General features: G+C 42.9%; 1 protein-coding gene across 1 annotated transcript in view; it reads right to left on the bottom strand.

Moving 5' to 3' along the window:
* LRRTM4 (leucine rich repeat transmembrane neuronal 4) overlaps nucleotides 1–24330 on the bottom strand; it is a 964988-nt gene extending 940658 nt beyond the window's left edge. Inside the window, exon 1 of the mRNA XM_037886267.2 lies at nucleotides 23694–24330. The gene's annotated coding sequence lies outside the window, so the exon portion shown is untranslated. The remainder of the gene's footprint in view (nucleotides 1–23693) is intronic.
* Nucleotides 24331–25144: the final 814 nt, after the last annotated feature.

Raw genomic sequence — 25144 nt, forward strand, 5'->3', positions numbered from 1 at the left:
GCAACGTGAATCTGCTCAGACCTTCCAGCAATGCTCCAGAGAGCGCCAAGAGTTAATTTACTGCTGAAGGCGATAGGGAAAAAAAAAAATTCCCCCCCTCTGTATTTCATCCAGTTGCATGAGCTTTTCCTCAGTCGTGATATGCTAGCAATCAAATGAGTCAAAAAAACAAAAACACAAAACATACACAGAATAAATAAATGAACAACAAAAATTACACACTAGTCATGTTCTACCTCAGAATGTTTTTATAAGTCAATTTCCTTCGCGTCAAGGTTTTTAAACCCAAGATAAAACTGATGCCAACTGCAGAATCTATGAGTGACAGGTGTGAAGAAGTGAGGTTAATCACAGAAGTGTATTCCCAATGGAATTTATGTTTTGAAAAAGACAAGCAAAAAGAAAGTCATTCACTGTGTACCAAAATACAGCAGTACATCTTGAAAGGTAACATCAAAGCAGAGTGAATACATTTAGTTTATACTTGTGAAAAAAAGTAACACTTGCAGCTCCAGGGGGGGCGGGGGGGGGGGGGGCAGAACCACCGCCAAAAAGACCACATCCAGAGATATCTAGGCAGCTTTGATTTTTCTTCGTAACAGGTACCCAGTACATTTTTAGAGATATGGCTATTTGGTTCATGATTAAAAAGAAAGTCCTGTTGTGGTATTAAATAAAAAAGCATTCACAAAGCCTGTAGAAGGAGAAATGTTCTTGTGAGGTTATTAAATTACTATTTAAATTTAAAATAAAGATATTTCAGGATTTAAACATCTTCCAGGAGTGTTGTGAATATAAGTGGTCAGAAAAGAGATTTTTCCATCCTGTAACAATTGTGAGATTACGAAGAAAAAATTCATCTCAAATCAGGATGAAAAGCCAAAAAATTTACAAGGAAATGAAATGATAGAATAGTAATTATTTGGGTCATCTGGGTGGGGGTGAATCTAAATTCAAGTCTCTGCTCCAGAGAAAGATTTCAGACTTGGTTCTCCCACATGGCAGATGAGTGTGTCTGTGTTCTGAGCTTTAGGGTAAGGGAGGGGGGTCCCCACCACCTCAGCCTGTGTTTTATGAATCCCAAAGACACCTAAGTCCGCTTGTGAATCTAGACTTCTACTTTTTTTAAATGGTTTCATTCAACCCGAAGTTAATTTTTTTCCCCTGACATTTTGATTTACTGAAAAAATACCATTCTTCTTCTGTTTCAGGTTGACTGTCAACTCTCCAGTTTTTCAGAACTGCCGTCAAACAGAAAAATCAATTATTTGTCCATTTCTACAATCTTAGGCCTAGCTTCTTTAGACAACCCAGTGGGTTCTGGGCCTCAATCTACACAGCTCACCAACTACAGCCTCAACAGCTCCTCCCTTACAGAAGTGAAGAGTCATTTATTTTGTGCAGCCAGAGTTCCTTTTTTTCTGATGCCTCCCACTTGGGCCCTATGTGGCAAAAACAAGTTTTATAACTCGACTGGAGCCAAGAGCTAGAATCTTCACTGCTAGTTGCTGGGTCATTGTCTCTTAACTCTGAAATGATTTCCGGGGTGGCTTATCTTGAACCATTGTTTCATTTACAACTCCCTACTCAACTAAACCAGCATCTTCATACAGTAATCATCCCAACAACCAAGTCACAGATAGCCTTCATACAGTGGAGTGCAGCCCCTTATCCATTCTATGAATGAATGAATAATAGTCATCCTTAACTCTTTCACTGCACATTTCATCCACGGGACTCAAAGGTAGGTAAGCATTTTAACCCTATTTTGCAGTTAGTGAAATAGAGGTACACAGAGTGGTGAAATGGACTTGTCTAAAGTCACCCAGGAAGTCTGTGGCAGAGGCAGGAAGAGAACCCATTTCTCCTGACTCCCAGTCCGGTGGTCCCTGCTGCCCGCAACAGAGGTGGCCACATGAACTTTTGAATCAGGCCCGAGGTGGTTAATTGTAACACAACTAAGGAGAAAGAAAAGGAGTACTTGTGGCACCTTAGAGACTAACAAATGCTCAAATAAATTTGTTAGTCTGTAAGGTGCCACAAGTACTCCTTTTCTTTTTGCGAATAGAGACTAAACACGGCTGCTACTCTGAAACATATAGTTAAGGAGAGTTTTTTCTATGTGTGATTCTTTTCTATTTCTAAACTCTTCTTTTGAGGGATTGATAGAGGGCTTGTTTTCCATACAGTATCAGAATTCAATTATTGATCCAACCAGAATAAATTTTTTGGCCTGATCCTCATTATTATTTTCACAATAATAATAATAATAATAATAATAATAATAAAAAGTCAGCAACACATCTGTTTACAATAAGAATCCTTACCTTGAGTGTCAAATATTGAAGATCCCACTGTCCCAAACTCCCATTCTTATAAGGCAGCCTAAAACAGTCAAGTCTGCAAAGGATAACTTATTCTATTATTGCAATCAGCCTTATAATCTGAGATGAGGCTGAGCCATAAGGATTGCTTATGTATCTGAATTTCCCCTACCTATGAGATTTACTGGTTCAGTCCATTATAGAAAGGGGGTGGGTGACGTATCAAGTTGGGACCTTCAGCTTCACCCCAACTTCCCCAAAGTCTATGGGACATTCAGATCTAGGGTTCAGGTTTCTGTGTAATCCTCACTTAATGTGACTTAACTTCAAACTGGTAACATCCCATGCAGAGTCAACCATGATGCGCCAGATAGTATCCTTCAATCCATTAATCACAAAGACCTTTATCATGCAACTGGATCCATGTGAGCAGATCACTTAATCCAAACAGAGCCCCATTAAACTTCAGTGGGTCTGCCCAAATGGATCTGATTGCATGATTGGGACCTAACTGCCCCCCAAGATAATTTTTCAGAATTCATAACGGCATAAAAATCTCCTGCCTACCCTGCCATCACACAGTTCCTGCCTAGAAACCAGTACAACTCCCTTCTCTGCTATGTTCCATTTTACAGTATGTTTAATTATCCTTAGTATGTAAGCCAGGAAAACCTTGCATCTGATCACTGTCCTCCTTACTCAGTCCATGCATCATTAATATAACGGTCCCAACCACCAATTCACTAGGTACCTTGGACATGATTCTGATTTAAGCAGGAGAGAAAGACACTATCACTTTTTTTCCCCCGCTGTGAGTATCTTGACAGATCCCTACGATTTAACACTAAATCTATTAAAGGCACTCATGTGCTGCCCATTACCAAAATACCTAACAAACTTTAATGCATCCATCCTCAAAACACCCCTGTGAGGTAGGAATTTGCTACTGTCCACAGATGGAGAACTCAGGCACAGAGACCCAAAGTGACTCACCCAAGCTCATGCAGGAAGTGTGACAGAGCAGGGAACTGGACCAAGTCCTATCCTAAGTTAGTGCCCTCACCACTGAACCGTCCCTCCTTACGTCTTCAGCTGCAATCTTCAGCTGCACTGCAACAGCTGTATGCCGAGGCATCACAAAGCCATCCTAAAGGTGGTGTCGCGGTTCACACCTTCCTCTGGACATCTCCCACGACCAGTATAAACAGCTATGCTGCCACCCCCACCTCCCAGCAGCCAGTGCAAGGGTACAACAGCTTCCCATCACCCCAGCAGTCTTGTGGTGCAGTAGAAGTCTCTTGGTTGGACAAGCTAGGGTGACCCTGACACTGCTCTAACAGTCTCTAGCTCTGAGCCAGTCCAGTATTGGGAATTATCAAGGCTACATTTGCATTCTCTGTCTCCTGAGCAACATTATGCCATTCTCAGCCACAGCCGAGGATCAGGTTCTTGACTCGTGCTGGGCCTGGTTCGGCACTCTCTCACACACACCACTGTTTTTGCACTCATGTAACTCTACTGGCTTCTGTGGAGTTACTCCTGATTTACTGCAGTGTGGCTGCAGAATGAGGCCCATTGTGTTTAACTTATGCTAGGAGAAATACAAGGGAAGAGAGATACCTGGGCCCACTATAGACACTGTAAACCATTTTCCCCAGGAGTCCACATCCACATGCCCCAGTAACCTTAATAAAAGCCCCTACGCCTTGCTTTAGAACCACATTTTTAAAAAGTTCCAGGCTGTTTAGAAAACAAACCCTTAGTTGCAACTATAAAGCAGTTACTGAGCAAATGCTTCACAATATAATGTTTTCCAGTAACTTCCCTTCCTTCTTGAGTGTAAGGCCTCTGAATAACCCTATTAAGCATGAAAATGTTACAGCCTGATTCTCCACTGCTTAACACCTTGGGCAGTCATTTCTACCAGTGCAAGGCAGGTGTAAAACATGTCCCCCCCGATTTAGTAGCATTTTATAACCACTTTGCACTGGTGTCAATGATGACAGAAGGTGCAAAGACAGTGGAATATGAGGCACTGAAATTGTATGTTTCAGCCAAACCACAGTACTCTGATTTCTGATCTTCTTGCTGCAAGATGAAATGTGTTAAGAGCAGCACTCTCATAGCAAAATGGTCATTACTTTGCACTAAATTGTGTGGTTAATTCAACTCATAAAAGCCTTTCCAGTCAGATAAATACATGACAAGATCCATGCTCCTTCTCACATTTCCAGCTGGACGCGTTTTTAAATCTTGCCTCAAACTCCCAGGTCCCCCAACACCCGGAACATGCAGCCACACAAGCTTCCTGTCTATGTGCTTCTTGTAGGCAAACCGTTTGTCTGCCGCCACATAAACACTGACAGCATTTTAACACTATTGCCTGACAAAGATTCTCTCTCTCTGAACAGGTAAACAAATGTGAGCATTTACTTTAACACGCCTGCAGCTTCTCTTTCTCAAAAGCAACTAGGTTGTCTGGATTCTCTTCGGTTTCACCCAGAAATCTTCTGTAGAGCCTACTTGAAACTCCCAGCAGGCCCTCAGTGGCTAGAATGGTGAATCACAGGGATGGATCCACTCTTGAGATGCCATTCTGTAGCACAGTCTGGCTACAGTTTACTATATGGTGTCCCAGATCAGGTTTCCTCAATACAAAGGTACTGAAGACTTAATTTAAATTAGATGTTAGCGCCTTGCCACATCCAGTGGAGATGCTTACAAAACTAATGCAGTTTACCCAGTTCCGCAACAAACATTCACGGAGCAAAATTTTATGGATTGTTTCTGTGTACAATTTAAAGTAATTTCTTTGGCTTTGGTGCAAATCACACACCACAATCACTGACCCCCAAGTCACTGCTTACAGGACACAGTCCCGCATGACATTCTCATAAATAAGTTAGAGAAATGTGGGCTTGGCAGAACTACCATGAAGTGGATATGCAATTAGTTAAACAATAGCAAACAAAGAATAATTATTAATGGAATGATGTCAGATTGGAGGAAAGTCTCAAATGGGGTTCTACAAGGATTTGTTCTGGGTCTAGTGTTGTTTAACATCTTTATTAATGACCGAGAGAGATCAGACTGACCAAATTTGTAGATGACACAAAGCTAGGGGGTTGCAAGCACTTTGGAGGATAGAGTTAAAATTCAAAGGGATCTTGATAAATTGGAGAACTGGGCTATGGACAAAAAATGAAATTCAGCAAAGACAAATGTACAGTGCCACACTTAAGGAAGGAAAACCAAATGCACAAACACAGAATGGGGGATAACAGGCTTGGCAACGGCGCTGCTGAGAAGGATCTGGGAGTTGTGGTGGATCACAACCTCAACGTGAGTCAGCAATGCGATGCTGCTCCAAAAAAGGCAAATGCAATTCTGGGTTGTATTAAACAGAGGCATAGCATGCAAGTCACAGGAGGTGATAGTACCAGCTACTGGGTGCTGGTAAGGCCTCAGCTGGAGTACTGTGTCCAATTTTGGTCACCAGTGTATAGAAAGGATGTAGAGAAACTGGAAAGGATCCAGAGGCAAGTGACAAAGATGATCAAAGGGATGGAATGCAAGCCATATGAGCAAAGGCTGAAGGAACCGGATATGTTTAGTTTGGAAAAGAGGAGATTAAGGGGGGACATGACAGCAGTCTTCAAATACTTAAAAGGTTGCCATATAAAAGATGGAGAAAAATTGTTCTCTCTTGCCACAGAGGGCAGGCCCAGAGGCAAAGGGTTCAAACTACAGCATAGCAGATTTAGATTAAATCTCAGGGAAAGTTTACTAACTGTAAAATCAGTAGGACAATGGAACAGACTGCCTAGGGAAGTTGTGTAGGTTTTCAAAAGGAGGCTGGAGAGCTATCTTGCTTGGATAGTTAAGAGACAGAAAATCCTGCATCCTGCCAGGGGGTTAGAGTAGCTGACCCTTGTCATCTCTTCTAACCGTATTGCTCTATGATTCTATTTAATCTTGGATTAAGATGGAGAATAACATCTTTATTATGTTAAGTACAAGGATATACTTTGTTGTACATAACCTTGTCTGATAGTATCTTAACATGATCCACCCCATCCTATTACGTTTGCAGTCTTTTTACCAAGCCTTCATGGTGAACAGATCCTTCTCCATGTCTTTCTGTTTCCTTAATATCACTGATGTACATGTGACAGCCTACTGAGGTGCTAATATCACCTTTATCACCATAGTATGTGTGTCCTTTTACAGAAGGAGAGTAGGGTAAAGAGAAATTAAGTGTCTTGTCCAAGGTCACACAGGGACTGAACCACACTTCCCAGACTCCCAGTCCAGTGTCTTAACCACAAGACCATCATTACTCTGTTATACATATTAATGAGATTAACAGCCATGGTCATCTGAAAAGGGACATTGCAACATCAGCAATAGGGAAGTCCAGTGCCGACACTTGGAATGCACCTTGAATCTTGATTTAGTGCTGATATAACAGGCCCAAGAACTTCACTGTTTAATATTTAAGCAGAATGTTTCATGCCTTGAGGTGACTAAATATGGAAGTGACAATTACAATTAAGGCTTTAGTTTTTAATCACAAGCCCTCTTAGCCATGACAACATGCAGACCACAGTGCTGATCAGTTTATCTGCAGCTTTCCTTCCAGCGTATCCCCTCTGGTAATGAACTTAGCCTTCCGCACCTGATTTACAACAGCTGAAAGCTGGAGTTCCAAGTGGTCCAGTCACCAAGCCAGGCTGGTGAGATTGTATCAAGGTGCTTGACTTTACAATTTCTGCCTCCTCTTTTAACTAGGTCCCTTGCTAAAGCAGTTCAGTCAATAAAAGTTTGGATGTGCTAGAGATAAAATATTTCTCTCTTTACATTGCCCGAAGACACCTTGAAGTGCTTACTTCTTGCGGGTATCTGACCTGCTTCCAGTTCAGCATTGAGAAATTATGTTGGTCAGTTCTCCAGTGAAGCAACCACTGCCAGACCTGTTCTTTTACCTCTATCCCAATCTCAGCTCTCAACTAGGCCTCTGTTATTGCTCAAATTGACTCTATTATTTGTATTACCATAGCAACTAGGCATCCCAGTCACAGATAGTGGTAGGTGATGTACAAACACAGAATGAAAATATGGTTCCCACTCCCAACGGCTTACAATCTTAGCATAAGTGAAGAGAGAGATCAGGGAGTGCAAGGAAACAATGAGACAATATTGGTCAGCGTGGTCGGCAGTGGTCTGTGTGCACCTACAGCCTAATTGTTGGTTGTCAAGACTTTTGCACACATATCTGCAAAGGAAAGTTTGAAGACAGACTTCAAGGTGGAAAATGAGGAAGCATGGCAGATGTTTACAGGGACCGTCACCCAAGCATCTGGTCTCACATCTATTCCCCCCCCCCACCTGCCTCACACACACACACGCACACACATACACACAGTCATGTCTATATAAAATCCTCTTCCCAAGTAACCATTTTCTTTGCCAGTTGTTTTGAACATCTCCTCCTTCCACCGGTTTCCCCCCAGCACCACATCGAGTTCAAACTTTTGATATCACCATCAAAAGCCTTGCCCATATCTTCCCTGTCCTCTGCTCCCCCTGCTTCACCAGTGACTCTAGCCTTTTCCATCCACTTGTCAGTTGCTCACACAAACATCTGAGTCTTCTTCCAGTTGCACTCAATGTTTGGAGTTCCACTGGAAGTCCCTTGCCCTCTCCTCATGCAAGTCCCGCTGAAGACCCTCCTTTGTCAGAGACCTGCAGGCTTTGAGACTGACTCACTTAGAGGCAGAGGACAGGTCACGTAACCTCTCTGTGCCTCTGTGAAGTGGAGATGGGAATTCCCTAGTTCAGAGGAGCACTGCAAGGATCTATTAGTTAAGATCTTTCTATGCTTTCAGTTCTTTATTATTATTGTCACTAGTTTGCTTCATATCTCCGCTGGAACCCAAAATTGCAGAGGCATCCAGGAATTTAAAAAATATATATATTTTTTTAGCCTTATAAAAAGGTTTGGCTTGAATTTGGAGAATGGTCCTGCTTTGAGCAGGGGGTTGGACTACATGACCTCCTGAGGTCCCTTCCAACCCTGATATTCTATGAATGACTGTGGCATGGCTCTGAAATTACCCATACTAGACTGCTTGTCCCGACACCAATAGGATGAAAGACCTAAGGAAACACATTTTCAGCCCAGGTGAAGCAGTGCCACTCCCAAGCATTCAAAAATTATACGTTATCACCCCCCTCCCCCCCAAAAAATATTGAAATGGTCTTTAAAAGGCATTTTTTTAAAAAGCAGGGATTTTTTTCTTTGCTTTTAGTTTTTAAGACTTTAGATTACACGCAAATCACGTCAAACTTCCCACTGCAATCATGAGGTCTAGAAACATTCATTAAACACAACATTTAAATTGAGACTCATGTAATCATGTATTACCATGCAGGGGGGGAGGGAGGGGGGCCTGCTCCTTAATGTCATGAGACTCACAATCAGATTGCAAGACTAATCAACACTGCAACTAATGCCTTGATCTTGCAAGCATTGGTCTGCCTGCTCAACTTTTTGCTCTTGAGTAGACTATTTAAACTTCTGCATAAAGTTAAGCATACTTGCATAAGTGTTTGCAGGGTCTGGGCTTTCATTTGGCAACTTTGAATGTTTAGAAGAATCCTGAGCTTTAACATTAACACTGGGCTTCCCCCACACACTCAAAGACACTTCCTGCAGTGGGATTCTGTGCCACCTACAGCTACAAAGATCTGTAAGCATCAATGAGGAAAAATCCCTTCTGAATATGATTTTTCAAATGACCAGATGGCACCACCTGGAGACTGCTACTCCCAGACTGGGACCAGTTCTTTGCCTACATATAGATATATCTTCAAAAGACAAAGTAAGTAAATCCTTATGAAAGAACAGTTTGTTTGTTTGTTTTTGGGGGGGGGGGGGGGAAAGCTGTCTTTCTCCCTATGGATAAGTGATTCTTTAAGCAATGGTTCATGAGTAAAAGAAAAAGAAATTGATTTTCCCCTCCACGCCTTTAAAAAGACATCCATTGAAACATAAAAACCCTTCAAGCCCATTTGACCTTCCTGCCTCCTCTAAACAAAAATAACCTTGTTTAAACCTGGTTGGGACTAAACAAAATATAACAGGCCCTATTTGAACTATCTGAACAGGGAAAACATGTCACAGTCTTGCTGAAGAACTAGATTTTAACACTGGTGGTTGGATGCACAGCTTAAGACACTATGCGGCGCTTATATAGTCCCCATTAATTGAGTTTCTGAGCACCTCACCATCTTTAATTATAGACTCATAGGGCTGGAAGCAGAGACAACCCATGCCTGCCGATATTAGGGGGACAGAGTGTGGGGGGAGAGTCGGCTTCAGCAGGGTTACTGAACGTACTTAGTCCACGTGAGCATGTTCAGTAGTCGAAGCCAAGCAGCAAATCGTGGGTGGGGTGGGACAGGTGGACATGACCTTGCAGCCCCTGCCCACCTAGCATTGCCTCTGGCTGGAAGGGACCTCAAGAAATCATCTCGTCCAGACCTCTGTGCTGAGGCAGGGTTAAATATGCCTTGACCACCGTGACAGATGTTTGTCAAACCTGTTGAAAAAAAACCTTCCAGTGATTGGACTGACTTAATGTATTTATCCTCACCCTGGTGAGGTTGGGGAGTGGTATCCCCATTTTAAAGATGGGGAACTGAGGCACAGAGAGGCCAAGTGACTTGCCCAAGGTCACACAAGAAATCTGTTGTAGGGCAGGTAATTGAACCAGGGTGTCTCTTACCACCAGACCATCCTTCTTCTGATTGGTGGCCTCTAGACACAACTGCAACACAAATAATTAATAACTGTCCGAAATGGTTAGCACGTTATTTTTTCTATCCACACACAGGAATGAACCATGTTAGATGATTTGAGCACAACTTCTAACCACCACAAGAATGAAATGTGATCGCAGGTATGGAAGTCAAGCATGCTATTTAAGTGCAGTGGTCTGGCACATGGGCAGACGGGGGAAAAAAAAAAATCTCATGAAGACGCTTTGCTCCTAGCTCCCAAATAGCTATTTCTTGCAGCAACATCTGACATTTTCCAGCTCTTTACAGTGAGATTACTGTGTAACTTTGGGAATTGTTCTTTTCATGCTTCTCTGACAGTTTGAGTCCGGCTCCTTGAAAATAACTCAGCTGAGCCCCATGGCGTGTACAGCACAGATAAGCAACTTCCAGACAGCTTGATTCCTACAGAAAGTACACCAGAGAGGCTATTTAAGCAGTGTGTTTTGGGACAATAGCGAGAGGACTATTTTCAAAGTTGGGGCTATTATACCAGTAATTCCCATCCATGCTGACACTTGGCTGGTTGAGACTGGTGCAGGGGGATAACATACAGTGGTCAGCCTTTGCTTTAAGAAAGTCGAATCCAAAACAAGATTGTAATGGCAGCATGCTGTTAGGAGCACTTTTGTGTGTGAACTCAAGGTGTGATAGATGTCCTAGGGGGACCAAATGGTGGTTAGCAAGCTAAAGTTCTCTTGTATAAGCAAAGCCAAAGGGGCTAAGGGCAAAATCCTGCTCACTCGAACTTCAGTTGGAGCACAATGTGTTCACCTGAGGCCCACAAGCAGCGAAGGTGAAGATAGAACCCAAATGTCCTGATTTGTAGTGCCCCGTGTTCATATGCCTGCTAGACAATATTTCCTTCCCCAGCATCTGCACTGGTATGCTTAAATTCACATAGCAAAGACAAGCGTGACTTGTTCAAGACAGGAACCAGCAAGGAATGTGACAGGTAACTTTGGTTACTATTCAGACTGAGCATAAAAATGAAGCTAGGGCTGAAAAAGGTCCACAGATAATACCATTCCTATAGAGGGAAATTGTCGAGTTAGAAATAGGTCTCAATTCACAATGAAGTCGCCTGAGGTCATCCTGATATTGTTCAGTTTGGAAGACAGCATCTAGGTTGGAGACGTCTAATCACTAATTTATAATGGCAAGAAATAATGGATAATTCATAGGGGATAATTGTGCCTTCTCTCCTAGCATATTTAAAACCATGGGCTTCTTCTCTTGATAAATGAGAACAATGTTATCTAAAAAGGAATAAAATAAAATAATTCATATGCACAGTTGCAGAGTAATTAAGTGTTTTATATGGGTGGATTGCAGGGGCGGGGGGTGTCCTCTTGATAACTGTGCAGAGCAGACTGCTCTTAAAAAAATAAACATCTCCGGTATAAAGAGCCTGTAAGTTTAGCTTAGAACAACAACGGAGAGAAATCAGTTAGCAATTACCTCTCTCGTAAAGGTGAGTCCCTCTAAAATTATTATACACTTGTGAACTGACAACCTAACAGGGTCAGAAATTCAGTATTATTAGTAGAGCTAGTCGGAAAACTTTGACAGAGCCAGTTTTGATCAGAAAACGTTGTTCTGTCAAAGTCAAAATACTTTGCAAAACTGTGTTGATTTTCCTGAAATTTCATTTCAGAGAAAAAAAAAAATCCAACAATGGTTTCTCAGCCCACACTATGTGCTACTCTGTGCTTCATGCTGCATAGGGAATAATCTAGGAACGCTTTCCCGGGCACAGAATGTTTTCATTCCCATTTCTCATTTCAATTTTTAAAAGAAAATGTACAATCGTATATATGAACAAAACAAAAAAAAAGTCAAAACTGGAAAGAAGTATTTCAATTTTGTCCAACATTTTGACTGAGAGATCAGAAATTAAACCTTAAAAAATAAAAATTCCACTTGAGAATTTCCATTATTTCTGGTTTTGTTCTAAATTGGAAGGACACCAAATTTTAAAATCTCAAAATCCTTCTCCAAATGGAATTTCTACCCTCAGCATAAGCTCTATTATTGACCATATGATTGGCACTATACAAACCCAACTACCAGAGAGAGTCGCTGGTTACTGGATCCTCCTCCACGTTTCCATCTTCAAAATCATATTAAATCATTTCTAAATGCTACTCCCTCACAGAAACAATTTCTGTCATGGCTCTGTGATCATGAAGGGAAGGGGAGGTGGTCAATTTAGGTGTAACTGGGAGGGGAAATGTTCACTCAATAAACGCCTTGTAGGAAGTCAACCCTATCAAACAGTTGGAAATCCTGCTGTAGAAGACACAATCACCAGGACTGTCTCTGACCCTTAGACTTTACAATCTAGAAGACCAAACGAAAGCAAGATGCACCTAGAAGCCCATGGGGAAAAGCCATGCTACAGAAAGGATGGTCTTGCGGTGAAGACACTGGAGAGAAATAGGTTCAGCTCCTGACTGTGCCAGACTTCCTTTGTGATTCAGGGGCAGTTCCATACAAAAGGAGATGCACATGGAATAAATTCTACATATTAAGATGATGGATGCCTTAGAAATAATAGAAAAATATTTATGTGTGAGGGCGGATGGCTCCTGTGTGTAGTGTAGCAAACCTTCCAGTCTTATCTCCCACCCCATGCCCCCGGAGACAGGAGGATGGGATGGTGTGGAGGGGCTCAGCCCTGAAACATTCCAAAACAAACAGCAAACCCAACTCAATACCGGGGCTGTCCTCCACAGGGGCATCCTTGTCCTTCCCTTCAGGCTCAGCTCCCAAACAATCCCTTACCCAAGTGCCACTCACTCCTGGGGTCTAACTGCTCCTCCCCTGAGGCTACTCTGGCCAGCAGGCCCAACCCTCCGCAACTCTGCGAGCCAAGCTCGCTTCAGGCAGAGAGAGGCAGAACTCCATCTTCCTGTCTGGCCGGCCAGCCCTGAAATGAGCCAGGCTCTTTCCTTTTATTCCCCTTCCAGGTTGGGCATTGGCTGCAAGTATAGAGGGCGGGGCTAGTTGGTCCCATGAGCTTTCCTTATCTTCGTCTCTGCTGGAGTGGGGTTGCTCTGCCCCATCATAGTAGGCCTGTGCCCGGAGACACAGCTTCATGAGACATGGTACAGTAGCCAACTTACAATTTGACTGAGAACATAAAAAGACATAGCTTGAATTTCAAGATTAAACTATGGGGCGGTAAAAATGCCCACAACTGACCTATGCAGCGTTCCCCTCACTGCCACCCTCGGCAGAGCTGAACTGGGATTCCAGCCATGGGAATTTTTAACATAAAAGGTTATTACAGAGTCCCCTCCCCTCCTTGATACGCCTGTCTCTGATCTCACACCAGTTTTACACTGGTACAATGTAGTTGAGCTTAATGCAGATACTCCTGATTTATTCTGTCAAGGGAAACAGAATGAGCCCTGACGTTGCTTAATCCATTCCTGTTAATTGAAGTGTTCTCATGGTTTTATATCAGCTATGTGCAATTAATCTAAGAATCCCTCGTGCAGTCTCTGTCTTGGTCCTCTGTTGCTTAGTTTCAGAGAGACATCCATTTGGAATTCCCCTCTGTTGACTATACAAGTATTGCAAGTTATAAGATTTAAACTCCCACTAAGTAGAGAACTGAAAGTGATGGAGAGTTGATTTTGAATCTTTATTGGCTGTGGGATTGTGTAATGGTGTAAGAACACACTGCTGCCTTCTCTTGTCAAACCCAGCTCCTGCTTCTGCAATAAGATGTTTCACGTCTGTGGAAATTTTCTGGTGAAATGTTTAAAATGAGTACAGAGGAGCTGATATCTACTCTACAATAGAAACTGGTAGTTTGAAACATGTAGTCTGCAATTCCCCATACTGTAGAAGTGTAACTCCAATGCAATACATACATACAGTCTCCCTACAGACAAGACCCTGAACACCTAATTAAACAAACAGCTGATAAAAGATGCTCGAATACTTTGAAATTTTTATTTCAAATTTTAAATATTAAAACAAGAAAAAATGGTTTTGTACAAAAAACCTGTGTCAAAAGATGGCGTTTCATCAAAAATGAATGTTTTCACAACAGATTATTTTCAATTAAAATAGGCAGATATTCACTGGAAAACTCAACCCAAAGCCTGGATATATGTCTTTAATTGGAAAGATTGTGTTTTCACATGAAAGCTTTTTAGGCTTTGGCAACTGCAAAACAAAAATGGTTTGGTTTTTCAACAAAAACTTGATTTAAAAAATACGTGTGTGTATGTATGTATATACACACACACACACAAAATGGCCTAGGAAAACAAAAACATCTCACAAAAGTTTGACGAACACTAAAACAACACATACATTTCCCAACCAGTTTTAACCACATGTACCGAGTTCTTTCACCTGGGCCCAATTTATCCTGAATGTTACTCTATTGACATCAGTGGCATTACAGTCCTGTATCTGCATGCATCCGGTGGGCCAGTACAGACAGAAGAGAGGTGGTTTGTGCCTCTCTGCTCCCTATGCTGCCAGGGATGGGTCGGGCCTATAAGCTTTGTGGAGTGTAGGAACTCCTTATCTAGATCTCCTCCTGCTCCACAATGCCCTCCACCACTTGGCTTTTGGGGCGAAGGACGGGGCGGGGGAGGGAGAAGAGAGCAGAACAACAGAAGAGACCTATCTTATACCAATACGTTCTAGGGGCGGATTTACTGTCCATTTACAGGTTTCAGAGTAGCAGCTATGTTAGTCTGTATTCGCAAAAAGAAAAGGTGTACTTGTGGCACCTTAGAAACTAACAAATGTATTTGAGCCTAAGCTTTCATGAGCTACAGCTCACGAAAGCTTAGGCTCAAATAAATTTGTTAGTTTCTAAGGTGCCACAAGTACTCCTTTTCTTTTTGTCCATTTACAGTCTCTGACTCCCACCCTTTCCATTGCCATCGGGCTGGACAAACTGCTAGACATGAGCCATGCATGTGGAACTCCTCCTGACATCGGTAAGAGTTTGGCTGAGTAATGGCTGAAGGATTTGATCATGTGTTTTCGAGAAAAGGGCCAATCCATGAGAAGAAAAAGAAAACAAAACTATGATCAGGTAGAAATTTATGGGGCCATGGCATGCTGGGAACTGCCTAAATCTGCAAGTAAAGGACAGATCTTTATGGGTGAAATTCAGCCATAAAGTCTCATTTTAAGAGCTTAAGTGATGCAGAGACCTGATGCTGATCCTCTTAGCAGGAGCAAAATTTCACCTTAGGACTATTTGGACCAGATCAGAAAGCCATATTAACATCACTACATCAGACTGGCTGTGAAAGGATGTACCAAGCATCTGCTGACTGTCACTGAAGGCCCTGTTGCTGTGATGCATCCTTCCCTAACAAACTGTCCTGATGAATGGGAAGAGCAGTGACATTAGACCTCCAGGGACTGCCTAGAGAGGCATCCCACAATCAGCTGCAGGCAAGAATCAGTAAGAGTTGCTCCTCCAGCATCTAGAAGGGGTGGGAGCAGGTGGAGGCCAATCAGGGCTCAGCAGCCCAGATAAAAAGGGGGGCTGCCCTGGGTGAAATCAGGACAGAAAAGCTCTCCCTTTAACTCAAGTAACCTGGTTTGGTCAGAAGCCTAAGCTTTACAGACTTTGCCTTGGACCTCTGTGAAGGACTATTTTTTGTGTTATAGAATTTAGTGCATAGGTAGTTATTCTGACTTCAGTGATAATTTCTTCTCTGTGAAACCTGGTGTGAGCCTGCTCCGTGGAGTCTCTGCCTCAAGGTAACCCTTGACACTTGTCCTGATGCTGCCCTCCAAGTGGCCAACCTGGTGTATAATAATACCCACATTGTCCTTAGCATCCTTTCACTTTGCTATGTGGTTTGAAAAAACCTGAATGTCTCTCCTGAAGTAGGAGCAGGCTGCAAAGATCCCACTATGAAATACATTTGTTTCTGCTTTGTACTCCACAGCGCTTTGCAGTTCATTTATTAAGATTCCTTTAATTATGTCGGGTGTGAAATAATTCGGGTGTAATAGGCTACTTTGTGCGATAATTTTTTCCCTTTTGCCCATTCTCCCGTGAAATGTTAGAGTATTATAAACTTTAAAAAAAAATCATTCAAGCCTTACAAATGTTTAGAGGAAAATTTGCTCAAGGTTTTTCTTTTTCTTTTTTTTTTTTTTTTTTTTGGTAGGTTGCTCTCTGCTTATCCATCAAAGCGAAGATAATAATTTCATTTGTATGTAATACCCACCCTCCTTTTCTCTCTCTCTCTCTCGAACCTACAAATGCTGACCTTAATTACTCCCACAAATCTGATTAGACTTGTTAACTTCAGTCATTTCAATAATTAAGAAGGTGAACGAAGAAACAAGTGAACTCTAAGCAATTATCCTCCGAGCTCCAATAATCACCAGTTTAATAAATTTTGGCAGGAGTATGTATTTTTGCTGCATGAACTTTAAGGCACGCAAAGCTGAATTAAGCTTGGCAGACTTTCAAAAAAAATCCTCAAGGAACTCTGAAAAGGAAGCTTACCTTAGATTTGACTTGATTTCTGTGGTGCAATGCAGTAAATTACATGATGATTATTCAAAGCTGCTACATAATAGAAAACCCTACATGGCTTTAAATCACCTTTCTGGGTACCCCAAAGAAATACAGTGTACACAAATGCAGATTTGCAGTGTAGAAGTCATCACTGGGTGGGGTATCACTACAGTGGTAAGAATATTTTATTTCTACCTTTGAGGTTCAACATTATAAAAATCAGCCTCCCATGAAGGCATAATAAAGCAGCAGGAGAAACACAGTAACTTTTGTCTCTGAAAACACAGGATCAGATTCTCAGTTGGTAGAAACAGATGTAGCTCTATTGACTTTCAATGAAACTAGGTTGATTTATACCAGCTGGTTGTCTGACATACTAGTTTAAATTTGGGATGTACTGAACTATATGTATATGAATGAATGAAGGCATGAACGAAATCAGAACCCTGAAATAGTCACCCTTTTTTAGAATTGTTTTTTAAGTCTGAGAAATGTTCTGAGGTCTTTTCAACCTCTGAGTTCTGATTCTGATCTCACTTATACCAGTGTAATCCCATTCACTTCAACTGACACCTGATTTACACCAACGTGCCTGGAAAATCTGTCACCTGGTTTCTAACCAAGGACCAGTAATGGAAACAAGTTTTACATTTGAAGAAAACAATGTTTATGAACCGCATTCTGGGTCTGAGTCTATCGCCACTCACACCAGCGCAAAGTGGATGTAAAATGCTACCACATCAGAGTACTGGCAGATTTGCAGTGGTGTAAATGACCGCACAAAGTGCCGGGCAACAAATAATTAGGGCTGATTCATTCAAGATAGGGAGCATCTAGCTATGATTTGTCACAGGGCGCTCGCCATAGCACCCTGGTTACTCAGGTTGCTGCAGCACTGGGGAAACTGCAGGCTTAATTTCTGTTGGGGCTTACTCATGCTTGGGTGTCAACGGCGGGGCCGATGAGGCAACTGGCAGGATATATATTTGGGAGCAAGAGGAAATGAAAGGGAGGGAGAGCTTCAGAGAGGAGAGAAAGCTGTGCTCAAGTGTCCTCTTGCCATATATCTATGGTACCTTCTGTTGTTTGGAACTGAAGAATAAATGCACACCTGCTGAAATGGAAACAACCTGTGCTTGTTTGGTTGGGGGACCACAAGAGCAGCCTAGGCAGTGGTACTCACAGGGCAGGAGAAGACCCATCCTGTGACATGATTCATACAGCAACGCAAAGGCAGGAATAGATTCCCCACTACCTTGTGCAGTTACACCTGCATAAACTGACTGCAAGAAACTACCAGTCTAAGCTGGTTGTTTATATCCATTTTGCAGTAAGAATTCAGGCTCCCGGAGCAGATAGTAAGGCTATGAAAACATGCTTAGAGTTTTATTGTCAAACTTCAAAGAAATAAGGACCTCAAAAGTGGAAGGAAGAGCAAAGTACACCAATACTTCAAATCCCTCTTTTACTGCAACATAAAATGGCCATCCAGTGCGGCGCTATCGTAAAATTAAATCATTCCCGCTTGTCATTTTGTATGGTCTATACACCAGATTAAAAACTACATGGCAAAATGTAATTTCCTAAACTGAGGGTATAAGAGGAATCTGAAATATCTTTCTTTGCACTGTCTGCTCAGTTCTATGTCCTCCTGGTAATAAAGCAACAGTCACAGTTGGGTAGAATTTAGCACTGCTGTCTGCCTCGAGGGTACAAGCTACACTTGTCCTAACACTGCTGAGGGAAACAGCAGCAAGTGACAATTACAGTAACATGCCAAGGTTATTTTTTTTCTTCAGAGAACTCCTGGAAAAGCTGCTGTTTTGAAGATAGAAACTTTCTAATTTTAAAGTCAAGAAAAATGAGAATCGCTTCTTCCCATTCCAGCCCCTGTGCCCTGACTAAGAACATGAATCTCATTGTGATCATTCACAAGCAGATGTACGGTATGGACTATAAGAATCAAAGGCCAGCTGATCCCCCAAAGCGTGTCAGAATGGCAAAACATAGCTGATGCTCCTTGACTCATGTCACTAAGCCTTTCTTCTTAATACAATACTGACCATTTTAACCAGACTATACTTGGTTCCTGTGAAATTCACCCTTGTGTAGGCAGCTAGTATGTAGTCTAACCATCAGTCAGGTCCTATCTAAACCCTATTTTTATGGGTGCTATATAAATACACAGAGATAGACAGCAGTCTGAATTAGCTGGTTTCTACCCAAAATGTCATATTTGAATGTTCTTACTGCGGGCAGTAGGTAGCTATTGTGCATTGCACAGGACCGTGTAAACATCTAACAACTCAGCTAGCTACACTAGGGGTTTGTTCCTGGATAACTGGATGTTGCAAATCTCCTTTTACATGTAAGCAACAACAGGACTAGGCAGGGTGCCAGAAATGTCACAGCAGCAGGTATGGAAGCCCTGCTGATATAAGGCCGGATTCAAAGCCCACTGAAGTCAGCGGAAAGACTCCTGTTGACATCAGTGGGCTTTGGGTCAGGCCCATGGTAACTGAATGCCGGTGTAAAACGCTTTAGCGCTCTCCCACCACCAATCTGTGTTGGAAGTGACCAAGGCGGTACTTAGAAAGGTCATGAGAATGACCAATTAAAATAGAATTTGATACGCCTAAAAGTGTGCCTCATAGAAGGTGAAATATATCAGCAAATGCAATATCTGAAAAGGCCTGATTCTCATTTACAGTAAATCCCCCTTACCTTGCTGTGGCCGTGTAAAAGGGCTTTAAAATGAGAGCCAATGTAATTTACTCTCACCTTAAATCCCATTGCCAGAGTAGTGTAAAGGGCCTTAGTGTAAATGAGAACCAGGCCCACAGTGTGTGTGTCACAGTTCAGGGCAACTGTGCTTGGATTTCCCCTCCGTGACTCAGCATCGGCACCCACTCTCAGGCTGCCAGCTCCCCAGAGGTTCCCTTTCTGGGTGGAGGCCTTCGTCTCACTCCCTTCGGGCTGAAGTATTCCCAGGCTGCAGAATTCCCTGCCTTCATTGTGTTATTCCCAGCAGAGGCAGGCTGGCCAAGCACCCCTGCTTGCTTTCTCTTCAGAGACAGATAAGAGAGAGATTGTCAACACTTACAAGTTACCACCCAGCTCTTCCTGTGCAAGCCTGTTTGATTCTTTAGGTAAAAATCCCTAGAGAAAATATTAAAAACCGACACTCACACGGAGGCACCGACTCCGTGGGTGTTCCAGGGAAAACATGGTGGGTGCTCACAACCCCCCTAGCAGCTCCCTCCTACCTCCCTCTCAGCGCCTCCCACCCACCAGCAGGCCCCGCGGATCAGCGGCCTCCCCCTCCCTCCCACCGCGAAGCAGGAGTCTGGGAGGGGGAGGAGGGAGGATGTGGCACGTTCAGGGGAGGGGGCGGAACTGGGCAGGAAGAGGTGGTGCGAGGGTGAAGCAAGGGTGGGGCTTTGGGGGAAGGGGTGGAGTGGGGGCAGGGCCTGGGTCAGAGCTAGGAGTCGAGCACTTTGAAAAGTCGGCACCGGTGCCTAATAAAACGTACCAACATTCACCCCAACCCCAACGTGGATTTTGGCAGGAGCAGTCCTTCAAATTCCCACCCAAGGGGACTCCTTGTGGTTACAAGTTCATCACAGTTTCAGCGCAGAATAAGCAACCCAGTCTTATGGGACCTTGGTAGGCCCAGTCCTTCCAACCCTTCCCTAAGGATTGGGGCCCTTCATGGACCAGGATCTTGTCCGTTTGCTGGCTCAGGAAGAAGGCCTTGAGCTGGTTTAAAACCAGGCTGTTTATCCAAAAATCCTTTCTTTGGCTTTTTGGTCCCTGGAGAATCCAGTTTGAACTAATATATGCATACCTCTCTGGGGTGGGGGTGGGAGGGGGCAGGAGTTCTTAAAGAATTGCTCATACAATAGGTATATTAACATTTCCCCCCACACCCTCCTAGAGAAAGCACTTATGATTCAACAGTTACACTTAAAAATGAAATTGTGCAATACAATGGACCCACCAAGGTATTAACTCTAATTCAATAAGGTTTAACTTAATTCAGTAAAGTTCATTCAGGGTGTTACAGGATATTGTCAATCTGTCACAGTTTTCAAGTGAGCTCGGGGCATTTAGTAATCATCAATTAAAAAAAACAGGGTTGGTTAAGAACAAGTTAGCATTTGAGCAGCATTATTAGAATGGCATGGCTTGTCCCAATTTTCATTTTCCTGGTGATGCCCTCATGGTGAAATTCACCCCTACGCATAGGGCTAGCACTAGTCACCCAGGCCTTGTGCAAACTCTCGACACAGGGTGAATTTCACCCATAGGTCCAAATCCTGAGGTCCTCACCCTCCCAACACTCCAAGTGACTTCAGTGGGAGCTTTGTCTGAGGGCTTGTCTAAATGTGGAACTCTTTCAGAATAGCTATTCCGCACTAGCTTCCCATGCAGGCATTCTTATTCCACATGAGTGGAATGAAGTTGTACCACAAAAAGACACCTTTAGGATGTCTCCCCAGCCTATGGTGGGTTGTAAAAGCCTGCCCCAGACTCTGGGTCTTTACTTAGGCAGCTAGCCCATACAGAAACCCGCGTTGCTATGGTATCAATGCTATTGGTATTCACAGTAGCTAGATTAAAGCAAGCTCATATATGTCTACCCGTGCTGCCGTCATACATCTGACTGCAGTGTACGCATACCAATAATGTGGAATAAGAGTGTCCATATGAAGAGTTAGTATGCAACAACTCCTGTCTTTAAATGCATGCATATTTCTCAATAGCTTCTCAGCGTAGGCAAGCCCTGAGTAAGAGCTTCAGGATTTAGTCTTTACAGTTTAATGCATCTGCTTTCATTACACAGTTAAGGTCCAGTTCTGCCCATGTGCTGAGCTCCCAACAGCAAGTGTTTAATATGTTGAATATAATGTCCATATTTTTATATGGATGTTGGCAAGTTAAACATTCCCTGACTATATACCACCGTACATACCGTCAGTATGAAAAGCGTTCTTAGCAGACAGCAACAGAACTAAAGACAAATCTACAAGATTATTCTTACATTATCCAGTGCTACTGCAAAAGAGGAAACAGGGAGCTGCTCATATACCATGGGGATAGGGGCAATATAGAAATAGATCGAATAGAGTAGATAAAATAGACAGTTGAGATAGACAGAGCTGTGCAGAGGTTGGCAAGCCAACCTGAAAACATGCGAATTGCACCTGCCTCTGAGTTTTGTTACTGATGCAAAACTGAGCCTAGGTGGCTCAAAAAGTTCATTAAGATTCATAAGCCTTTGGAATAAACCTTGATTGATTTATGTTTTTGTCTCTAAACCACGATATCATGTGTTATGTAAAAAGAGAGGAAACTCTGCTGTTTCAACTGAGTTTTTGGTTTGAGCATCCTTAACCCCCAAATCCACAGCAAAATTCAAGGGGCAGAAAAGCAACACAAAGTCAAAGAAAATGGGCAAGATCCTCGTTTACTCTAAGGACATTTTACACCACTCTAGCAGTTCAACTATGGCTGCAATACTGTCCATTTCTAGTGGCCAGAGTTCAACAAAGATGTTGATAAATTGGAAAGAGAAGAACCACGAGAATGATTAAAGGATTATAAAATATGCCTTATAGCGATAGACTCAAGGAGCTCAATCTATTTAGCGTAACAAAGAGAAGGTTAAGGAATGTCTTGATTACAGTATATCGGTACCTACATGGGGAACAAATATTCAATAATGGGCTCTTCAATCTAGCAGAGAAAAGTACAACATGATCTAGTGGCTGGGAAGTTAAAGCTCAACAAATTCAGACTGGAAATAAGGCATACATTTTTAACAGTGAGAGTAATTAACCATTGGAGCAATTAACCAACGGTTGCGGTGGATTCTCCATCACTGACCATGTTTAAATCAAGATGGATGTTTTTCCTAAAAGATATGCTCTAGAAATTATTTTGGGTAAGTTCTATGCCCTGTATTATGCAGGAGGCCAGATTAGATGACACAGTGGTCTCTTGTGGCCTTCGAATCTATGGACAGGTTCCTTATTGTAAGCGAGAATCAGGCCGCTAGAGATCGATCCAATTCTAGAAAATATGCCCTAAATGTGAAATACACTGATGTCCAGAAGTCAAGCACAAGGCCTATGCACTGCGAATTTTGAGAACATAAGTGGTGCACAGACCTTGTAATGGCTTCTCTGTACAGAGATGAATTTCACACTCATCATATACAGCCCCTGTAGAAAGGATACATCTGTCAGGGTTCAGGGCAACTGCACCCCTATTTCCCCTTTGTGGTCTTCCCCACTCTTAGGCTTCTGGCTCCCCAGCTATCGCTCTCTTGGGTGGAGATATGCATCTCTCTCCCTTCTGACCCAAGTGTTTCCAGGTTGAACAATTCCCTGCCTCCACTGTATTGCAGCAAAAAGACAGACTACTTCAGCAGGCCTGCTTTGTTTCTCTCAGAGATGGTACACCGTCTAACTGCCTCAGTTAAGTTACCACGCAGTTGTTTCTAAACAAGCTCATTTATTCTTAAGGTAAAAACTTGACACAGAAAACATATTAAGACAATAAAAGAACCTCTAATGCTTGCTAACAAGCTTATGAGAAATTACCCCCTCACTTGGGCAAGGGTTCTGGTTGGCAATTAATCCTTCAAACCCCACACAGGGGTTTTCCTATGGTCACAAGCTCATCACTGTTTCAGCTCAGAACAAGCACCAAAGTCTTATGGGGCCTCAGAGGGTCAAAGACCTTCCAACGCTTCCCTAAGGATTGGGGGTCCCCCTTGGACCAGAGGTCCTGTTAGTTGTGGGACTGGAAAGAAGGCCCTGAGTCGCTTTACACTCAGGGTATTTATCCAAAGGACCTTTCTTTGTCTGTTGGTCCCTGGAGAATCCAGTTTGAACGAGTATATAGGAGCCTCTCCTCCCCCGGTGGTGGTAGCTCTCTGGAGGTGTTGCAACCTGAGTGAGTTTGCCTAACTGCCTGTCACAGGGTGTGCTACTCACCGTCAGGGCAGCATCGTCTTCTGGTGATGCTGGGGATTAGCTCTGCCAAGTCCAGCGCCCGCTGTCTGGTCGTCCAACTTGGAGCTCTCCTCCCACTCACAGAGTCACAGTACGGCTGCTTCACAACTTGGCTCTCCAGTCAGGTCACACTGTGATTCCCCCGTCTTTCAAAGTCCTTCTGCACCAGCAGCATTAAGCAGTCCTCCCACCCCCGTCCCTAACAATGTCACTCCAGCAGTCTTCCTATTCACTGGCCAAGCAACACCACTCTACAGTGGTTGGTAGGGAACCCAGGCCCACCCTTTACTCTGGGTTCCACTCCTGGGCCTTACAGAAAGCAGTGAAGGTCTGAGACCACATCTACCTTGCTGCTCTCGCCCCTGGACTAATTCCTATCATGCTTCTCCACGCTTTTCATTCTTCAGTCTTCCTAGTCAGACCCCTCTGTCTTCAGTCAACAGATAAACCCTTCTTCTCCCTTTTCTCAGGTGTTGCTATCTCCCTTACCTGAGGGAGCAAGACTGCAGGCTTACTTCCTCCCCAAGCCCCACTCTATTGTCAGCCTCCTGCTTCAGAGAAGCCCCACCTGTTCCCTCACAGGTGAGCGTCCTTCTAATTAGCATCCTCCACTCAGCTTACAACCCCCTCCCCCTCTTTGCAACTTAATTGGCTGATTGGGACCACCTGGCCTAACTCAGCTCTCTTATGGCCTGCGTGGGGAAGCACACCCAGTCATGCTGTTCTTAGTTCCTGGAGGGCTGTGGTCCCCTACCCTCAAGGAAATATATACAAATCCTTAATAGTACATCAACATTTGAATATTTGATATAATGAACTCCTATCATATTAAACTGAAGTCAATAAAGGTTTGTCCAGGATATTGTAGGTTATTGTCATATTTGTCACAACATCTCATAGCAGAATCATATGGAAAGAAAACTCAGAAAGCGTTAGCTAAAAACATGAAATGATAAATTTGCTCTATCACAGAACCTAGTAATTTCCCAATTCATACTCAACATACTGATCAGATTTAATATGCCACATATACAAGCTAACACAAAGTACTAAATACTTCTTTCAGAACTCATCTGCTTCTCTAATTTCTCTTGGAATTATTCTTAATGCAGCAAATTTAGTTTATCCAACAGTATCTTTTAGCAACAATGTACATTTGCAGAAAATTGCAGACTGCAAGTGGTTTGTTAGAAAAACCCGTACAGTTTTGTGAATAAAATGACCTCTACCAAAAGCCAAACATCTTATTTTTTTCCCTGGATGTTGTGGATTCATAAACATTTACAAATGTGTCATTTCCCTAAGAATGCATCCAAATTAATAATGTAGGTTTTGTGAATGAATGTACATACTTAGCACAGTCAGATTCTCAGGATCTGCCTAACCGATTCCTTCTGCAGGCACAGTTTAGTACTTGAGGCCAACTCCATCTG

The sequence above is a fragment of the Chelonia mydas genome, chromosome 26 (assembly GCF_015237465.2).
Source record: "Chelonia mydas isolate rCheMyd1 chromosome 26, rCheMyd1.pri.v2, whole genome shotgun sequence".
NCBI lineage: Eukaryota > Metazoa > Chordata > Testudines > Cheloniidae > Chelonia > Chelonia mydas.